Raw genomic sequence first — 9,670 nt, forward strand, 5'->3', positions numbered from 1 at the left:
GAGTTGGGTCAACATGGACTGTTGATCATGACCACTGACTTTGACTATGACCAAGGCTTGACCAAGTCTTAATTCTGGGGGATATTTTGGTAATTTTGGAATTTATGGAAGAGTATCATCGCTGGGTGTAGGTGTTAGACTTGGAGTTGCATTTGGTGGAGTTTATCTTTATCACTTCGAGCTACTTGTGAGGTGAGTTCTCCTCACTATATAAATTGGGTCTAAGGCACCAATGTTGGCCCTTATCGGATTTGTATCCGGATTTATTGCATGATATGCTTATTGATCTACATCCTGGTAGTTAAGATGGTGACATGCTTAGTGACCTGGTTAGGTTGGTATCCTAGTATATAGGATGATGCTATGTTAGTGACCGTTTAGGTCTGTATCCTGGCTTTAGGATGATGCTATGAGTGGTGATCTGTTAGATCGATTGACTGTTATATATGCTAGCGTATGATATTTATGTGTACATGTTTGTTTGATTGGGGGTTGGATTGAGGTGGTCCTGCTTTGTGTTGAAGGCCAACATACCTAGGGCAGTCGGGATAGACGGAAGGTCCTACAAGGGGGTTCAGTCAGGCTAAAGGCCCGACGACCAGTCTGGATAGGCTGTAGGCCCTACCAGGCGGTCCAGACGTGTCGAAGGCTTGGAGAGAGTTCTAGATAAGCTGAAGGCTCGTTATGCATGTTGTTTGCTTATATGTTTATGTGATATGGTTATATTTGTATAGCGTTGGTATTTCAGGTGTAACTCACTAAGCCTTCAAGCTTACATTTATCGGTTATTGTTTCAGGTACTTCCGACGATCGCGGGAAGGCAAAGGTGTGATCTTACAGCTCCTCATATTTCATGATTTTATGATTTGGTTCTGGGATACTCTGACATTATACTATTTTGAAAACAAGTTTTGTAATAATCATTGGTTTTGAAATGTTTTAAATTTTTTTTAAATTTGGCATGATGTTTATGGATGTTACATTTTCTTTACCAAGTAAGAACCTTTCCATTCTAACTTTCCAATGATCATACTCTTCAACAACTAGCAATAGGACATGAGAAGGGAAACCCACACAATTTACTATTTACATTGAATCATTTGTTGAGAATTAGGAGCAGCCATTTAATCTTCGATATAAGAGAATAAGTGGTGTATAGAATAACTTTTATCCTGAACACAGAAATCATCAAAACACCAAGGTAATTTCAAATCAACTATAATATGTTCTGATGGATTCAAAGGACAACCACTCAAGCTGTGATACCAATTTTGAATTCAAGGAATGATGCACAAGGACATGGTTTGAAAACTCAAATCTTGAGTTAATCAAAAGATCGATGTTTGCCCTTAATTAATGTTCCAGTCAAGTCTGGTAATACCAGTTGAGACTTGAAGTAAATAATCAACAAAGTACACTAGTGTTTAATGAAGACACATTGCGTATGATAAATGTAAAGACAATAAATGAACAATGAGAATGTTATGAAAGACTTTGATGTGAGATAAAAGTGAAAGTGAAGTAAATGAAGTTTTAGCTATCTTTGGAAGAACAATTCGTCATTTTCTTGTCATTCAAAACACTTCTTATATAGGAAAGGTAGTACACCATACAAACTTGTGATACAAACATAGGACTAGATAATAACCAGTTTCTGACATTTGATTATCTAACTTACACAAAAGGCTAAGTCCTATGAAATGTTACATCACATGAAAGACAAGTATAATAAATGTTCAAACATATGACTGATCTCAGATCTTCATTCTACTTCAGACTATACTTCATCTCGTACCAAAAGCTTATCTCGGACCACTTCACATCTCGGACTGAGAACTGACTTGTGATCTTCATAATTTGTGATTGTTAGAGGTTCACTTTCAGGTTCCAACAATTGAAGATATGGAGTACTCAAGCTTGTTAATCTGGGATTTTGTGACACTCATCCATCTCAAGAAGGTATAAAGTTTGTACCTTTATACTTCTTTTGTTAGATCTAGCTAGGATGTTAAGTTTATGCCTTTTGGTCCCATTATTTGGGTCAATTTAAATATGAGCTACTCTAGACATTGTAGAGTGCATTTCCATATGTATTTGAGGGTATTAAGTCATAAAAATGGTATCTTGGCCATATCCAACCATCTATGCATGAGTTTCAGATCCTTAGGAAGTTGTTATGAGATTAGGGTTTGTTCTTGAGCCTTGATAAGCCATGAAAAGGCATAAAGTTTGGAGCTTTATCACTTAGGACGTTTATTAAGACTAGATCTGAGAGTTAGACGTGGTATCTATCTATATTAAGCACTTAATGAAAAGTTTGGCATCAACATAGCTATGTAGGGCGCAACATAGGCTACACGGTGCATAGCCCTATACTTGCCCTTTTTCCACCTTGATCCTTACGCAGGGCATAGAGCGGTTACATGTAGCATAACCTGGCTGAGTGTTGATGTTTGACATTTTTTAGACAGTTGACCGTTGAATTTGACAAAGTTTAGCTTTAGGTCGGTTGGGGTATTTTGACCAGTAGATTGAGACTTGGTCCCTGTTTTTTGTATAGGTGACTTGTAGAGCCAATGTTGGAGTAGTAATAAATTCAACTATCTTTTGGACTTTAAGGTGAGTTTTCCTCATTATACTTGTCGGTCGAAGGCACCAATGTCAGCCCACTACATTGTATGATGTATCCTGGTATATATGATGTTGCTATGATTTAGTAAATTATCATATTTGTAGATTTGTATGATTATGTGTTTGTTGGTTATATGTTTATTTGTTGCATATTTCAACATAGTGCGGTTGGGTTGAGGCAATACTACTTTTTACGGAAGCCAACAAACCCGGGAGCAATCTAAGCATAAGCTCAGGGTTGGGAGGGAAATCTAGACTTATGATGTAGGCTTAGGAGAAATACAAACATAAGATGAGGGCTGGGAAGGCAATCCAGACTTATGATGTGGGATCAGGAGTAATCCAGTCCAATGACTGTGGACCCGATGGTAATCCAGTCCGATGACTATGGACCCAATATGCATGTTGTTATATGTTTGTGAGTGGGGTACTTTGGGGGAACTCACTAAGCTTTGGCTTACAGTTTAATTTTGTGGTTTTAGGTATATCCGAGGATAGGGCAAGGCAAAGACGTGATTGTGCAGATAATGCTCGATATTTATAGGATCTATGATTTTGGGATACGCTGATTGATAATTATGACTTTTGGAAACAATGTTTCGTATGATTTATAGATTTTGATTTTTTTTAAATGAAAGTTTTTCATGATTTTTGGGATGTTTCATGCTGGTATTAGATCCCTGGTTTGAGAGAATTTGATGAGCACTAGTGTGATTCCAGACTCAAACTAAGGATCTACAAAATGTTTTTTCAAAATTAACTCTAAAAGGACCGATAGGAAGGATGCGATATGTACAATCATCCGGAGCCAAGGAAAGTGTTCCCCAAGATACCCACACTTGTTAAGTGTACTAATGATAAGATAGAATTGCATGCTAGTATGTAGGCTAGGGATCTTCTAGAGTTGCATGATAGAATTGTCTGATGTATGATGTCTAATAGCCTAAGAGAATTCCTAGTTATGCTATATGGAACTGACATTATTTATGTGGTTGCATAGTGTATGCATCATAGTTGTACATAAATAAGATTTTATAGCCTGAGAATGTTTGATTTAACCTTATTTGACGTTCCTTATTTGGTTGTGGGCATAGGGTAGAATCAGCTATTCGACTTTCTATCTAATCCCGAGTTATGTATGATAAGCATACACGAGTTGATGTAGGTTTAGTGGAAGTTTCATGAGTGAGTATGGTTTGCAGTAGGCCATCTTGAGGAATGATTAGCTACTCTCGAAAGAGTGAGTATATGATGTATGTGCATCCTAGTTATTGAGCTTTGTGGCCGGGTGGTTCTCGACGTTCCTCTAAGAAAAATATAGGTTGGTGTGGAAGGTGGTATGGACCCATCCTACTGAAAACACATGATCCGTACGCATATCAAGGAAGTCACGAACCCTGGTGAATTAGTGACCTATTAATGATATTATAGTGTAAGTTGTGACTTTACTGTAACGATCCAAAAATCATTTTGTTAATGATGTTAGTTTCCATCACATGAATGTTTATTTCGTAAAGCCACTTCGGTTAAAGGTTATAAAAGAATTAGTTTAAATCAAAATGGGTGTTAAGTTGTATTTAAAAGAGTTAATTTAAAATTAAAATTTGTAATAAAAATAGTTAATTGGTGAAAATATTTAAGAAAAAAATATAATCCATTTAAAAGTTATAATAGTCGAAGTGGTAGAATGTAATTTTGGAAAAATTGAAATTTTATAATTAAATAAGAATGGGGTAGTTATGGTTTATCTGATAAAAGATAAGGGACCATGAATGTAACTTAAGAGTTACAATTAACTCATGCGTTTAATCAATTCAAGAAATTTCGACGATCTCTTCTTATTGCCGACCGTTACATCCAACCATTTTATTCACAATAAAAATTGCTAAATGTTTTTGGATTGAAGGCTTAAGGTAACGAGAGGCTGTTGAGGGGGAGAGTGGAGAATAGCAATGAAAGAGAGGCGAGGTGTTGTGATTTTCTTTCAATGCGGCAAAAACTCCTGCTAAGAGTCGAGATTTCTTGGAGACTGCCTGCAATTCCGATCGCCGCCAGCTTGACTTGTTCTTGTGAATCCAACAAGGGAAACTGAAGAATCGAAGGAACACTGAGGGGGCGGAGGAGTGGAGGATGTGAGTTTTATTTCTTTCCGACCGGTGGCAAGTGTTTCGGCAAGGCTCTGGCGAAGAGTATTGCGACCTAGGGCAGGGGCTATGTTTTTGCGGTGAGATCTATGGCCTAATTACAGACCCAATTAGTAACTGCTGAATGTTCACCAATGATGGCGACTCATGAAGCCGTGATGTGGATCAATCGTTACGCATGATTTATTCATAATAGTCAAGTAGAGGAAGGATCATCGCTGCATGCGTGAAGTTTCAAGAGGTGTAACGAGTTGCATGAGCTTTTTGCCATTATTTGTTAGTTTGGAAGGTAAAAGCATTATTCAAAAGTTAGTTATTACTTGAATTGAAAGGGAAAATAATATATTGGACGAAAACATCTGTTATGCATCTGTACCCAATTTAGCAGTGAGGAACTACTAGTGGGTTCAAACACGAAGGCATTTTATAAAGTATTACTTTAAATTTAAACATAAATATTTGTTATGAATTATACTTATGACAGATGCTAAGGACTACGTAGGTTTATAAGTTAGTCAGGAATCATAATTTTACAAAAAACAGTAATTTTTTGATTTAAAAGGGTTCATATACTGGCCATTTTTGTTAAGTTAATTGAATTGGTAAATTAAATTGTTGAGCTCGTGTACACGACATGTCTTCATGTATGTGTTTTCCATTTTTGTGGTTTTGTGGTCGTTTGCGTATCGGGACGTTATGTGTTGGTTTCGGGGGTTTAGTAGCAGTATTTGGAGTTTGCTTATTTGCTTATTTCAGTCTTAGCGGGATTTGATGTGAGTTAATCTGTGTGGTTTTAAGTATTTTGTTAAGCAATTACATGTCTTAGATGAGTTGGAATGAACCTAGGTTGTTTAGGTTGTATGTACCTCTATTGTATGTGATATGATATTGGTTGTTATGCTTACTTATGTGTATGAGAATTTAGGATGCTTATATGCTAGATTTTTATTCTTTTTGATGTGAGATGTGTTAAGGCCATGATAGAAAGAGTGTATTGTGTTGATTTTTGTGATGTTTGCAAATCATGATTTATTGGAAATATTTGTTTGTGATGATTTTTGACAACAAATACTAATATGGTGATATCTATAAATATGATATGTGATGTAAAATGTTATAAATTGCAATTATTAGTTTGCATGTTTATGTAAGAACTTGTGAAGTAATATGCTAGAAAAATATGTTAATAAACATACATGATTACTTAGGGAGGTTAAATGTGTAGTTGCTTAAAAGATGAATTAATAATAAATTAATTAAAAGAGGAATACAAAAGTGGCGCGAAGGGTAGTGTTGACTCCACGAGTAAAGCCAATTAGGCTCGATCTACATGGAAAGCCCATAGGTGTTGGATATACAAGGATAGCCAAGTAGTGTCGGTTCAACGAGGATAGCCGGTTAGGGATGACTCTACGAGGAAAGTCAGTTAGTGTTGGCTCTATGATGAAAGCTAGTCAGATGGTTATTGTAGACGACTAGTTTGACACATGGTTCACCTAAAGATAGGTGAACTGGAGTGATGTTGGCTCTAGGAGGAAAGTCGGTTGCAAACACCACGAGGGATTCAGGAGGTGTAACGTGGTGGAATTGGCATCACTTGAACCGAACCTTAACGACAACATGTGTACAAGTATATGCAACGTCAGAGTAGCGAAGACAATGAACCGGGAGCAATGTTACGGGTGAGAGTTGTGCCTCACTTAGTGCATTGGGTCGTACCGATCACGTTAGTAGTAAATAGGATACTTACCTTGGGGTTACTGATGAATACATATATATATATATATATATATATATATATATATATATATACCCATGAATAGGAAGTATTTTAATAACAATTACAAAGACGATTAAGGGCAAAGTAATTGTTAATAATGAAAATGAATATTAATATTATCTTATAATATTATAGTGATGTATGAAGTAATAACTAGCTACAAAGATGAAAAATGAAAAGAAACTAAAATGCTCTAATGATGAATTATATTAATGAGCATCATTGTGATGTATGTGATGTAAGTGGTGTATGTGATGTAAGGAATGCATGTCATGATTATATGATGTATCTGATGTCATGTTGTATGAGTATTTGAATGCTTGCTTATATGATATCATGTCAGATGCATTTGGGATGTCACACCCCCAAACCGGAATGGCGGAAACGTTCGAGGGCAGATGACTTCATGTAGTACCGTAACAATTGAATACATGGTAAAGAAAGCAATATAACCATCATATATATAATTGAAAGTTTACATTGTTGAAAGGTACATGTTCAAAACCAATTACAATATGATGTCAAAATATGAATTTAAACTGGCGCCGCAGCGTCCCTTCTTCAAAAGCTGTTTGTTACCTGTAATTAATGAATCCCTGTGTCATACAAGTAGTTTTGAAAGAGTAGATCAGTATTTAAGCTGGTGAGTTTCATAAGTATTTAATGACAATGTTTGCATGAACTAAAATGAAATGGTTTGTTTTTGTTTGTTTGTTCCTAGAAAATCCCATATTTTCTACTGGTATAAATGTAGCTTTCTACCAAGACCAATGTTAGTTTCTAGAAATTCGATGTTTTTCCGTATGTGGGTGGCAGTTTAGAAGTTCCAAAACTGTAACACAATAATGCTTTTCATGCCTAGAATACTCAATTTATGCAGGTATAAAGTTATCGAGACATCTGAAAACCCCGTAAATCAATGTGTTTTTAATACTCCATGTGAGTTTTATAACCATGCTATTGACTAGGATGGCCTATACACAACGTTCTTCAGGCCTTGGAATGTTCTGACGTTTGTCACCCCAAATGGTATACTGTAGCTAAAAGTCATGGCGCGGGGTTGTCAATCCCGTATAGATCTATACACAAACACCATGCTCCACCTCCAAGGGATTCTAGTATATAATATAGGACTTGAAATGCGTACTCGAACGTATGTGAAGTTTATTATCTCACAAAACTTAGTATAAAACAGATTTATGTATGAAAATGTTCGTTTGTTCTTGTGTATGAAAGTATCTCCTTGAAATAGTGTTTTTAGTATGTAAAGGTTCATGATGTTCTCGTAAAGCTATACCTATTATAGTTTTCCAAAAGTGTGTTTCGTTTGTATAGTAAACCAAAGTGTAATGCTCAGTTGTTATGAAAAGTATAACTTTTGTAATGTCAAGGATGGACACATATACATAAAGTATAAACAAAGTGTTTGATTTGCATATATATAATAACATATTTCATTTCAAAAGAAAAGATGTTATCGTGATATATTTTGCATACAAAAGTTTCCATATAGTAGTTATAAATCACATATGATTCACTTGATAAAAAGTGTATAATGAAACTTTATGTAACACACGATAATAACCGTGTGTGTACTTGTATTCCCCCGCCCCCTTAAAGCACATAAAAGCATTTATAAAACATTTAAAAGTGTAGATTATAGGGGTATGAACTCACTTGATTGTTTGAAAAAGCGAAACGACAATCGAGCAGAGCTTCGACTTTAGATTGTTGATTTTTCTCGCGGAAATCTCAGGATTCTTGGGAGTGCAAAACCTTCCGTCGAGGCTTAGATATGAAAACTGGGGCTTCGGGATATTTCTTGTATGTAAAACGAGGTAAAATCGTGAGAGAAAGAGAGAGAATGAGCAACTTTGGCCGGCACCCTCGCATCCTTTTTATAGGAGGGCTAAAACCTTCGGTACGCTGGGCGTACTCCAGACGTACGTTGGGCGTATGCGTGCGTCACTGCTTACCGCTTCTTCGGACGAAGCGTCGGATGTGATGGGCTAGAAGAGTAGGGGCGACGTGGACGAACCGAGGCCTAGCACTCCATTACGCTGGGCGTAAATCCTCTTGGTGCGTGTATCTCGAACTTGTAAAATTCGTAACTTTCGCATACGAGGTCTGTTTTTGACGTTCTTTATATGCACGCGTAGGTGAAAATATGCTCTACAACTCTCGTTTAGACTTTATTGGCAAATTTTGAATTTATTTTGAATTATTATATTTTTAACAGGCCGGGACACGAAAAGTCCGTTAAAAATCCATAACTTCTTCATCCTATGTCCGTTTTCGCTAGACTTTTCACCGTTACACTACTATTGTTGATGCCTTTGATTCTTATTTAGGTTGTTTTGACCAAAAACCTCTTGATCTCTATTTCGAGTTTGTAGCTGTCTACTGTCATATCCGTATTTTGGAAAAATCATAACTTTCTCATACGAAGTCAGATTTGGTCGTTCTTTTTATGTACATTTTTGGTTTAATGATATCTACAACTTTCATTTAGATACTTAAGGCTAAAAACTATCGTATTGAAACTTCGCGTTTTTATGTTTATCTATATTGTCGGTTTTGTCGGAAATCTTAGAATGGTCATAACTTCTTTGTTATAACTCGGTTTTTAGTGTTCTTAGTATTTCTATAAACTTTGACTCAATATCTAGCATAGTAGGTAACCCAATAGAGACTTTTGAACATTTTATTTTCAAAGTTAATTTTATTACATCAAAAGAGGTTACAATACTTGCCTTTCAGGTCATTACATATATTCGAAATATCGGGTTGTCACATCATCCCCCCGTTAGAGGGAGTTTCATCCCGAAATTCAATGTAAGAAAGACACTTGTGAATCAAGGAAAAAGATGTGGGTACTTTTGTTTCATCTGATCTCCATGCTCCCATGTGAATTCAGGTCCTCGCTTGGCGTTCCAGCGAACCTTCACGATGGGTATGCGACTTTGTTTCATTTGTTTGACCTCTCGGTCCATGATTTCTAGCGGTTCTTCCATGAAGTTGAGGCTCTCGTTGATCTTGGTCTCGTCGAGTGGGATAACAAGAGTCTCATCGGACATACACTTTTTCAAGTTCGAGACGTGGAAAGTTGGATGTC

Source organism: Lactuca serriola, chromosome 7 (assembly GCF_051521515.1).
Source record: "Lactuca serriola cultivar US96UC23 chromosome 7, Lser_US96UC23_V15, whole genome shotgun sequence".
NCBI classification, from domain to species: Eukaryota; Viridiplantae; Streptophyta; class Magnoliopsida; order Asterales; family Asteraceae; genus Lactuca; species Lactuca serriola.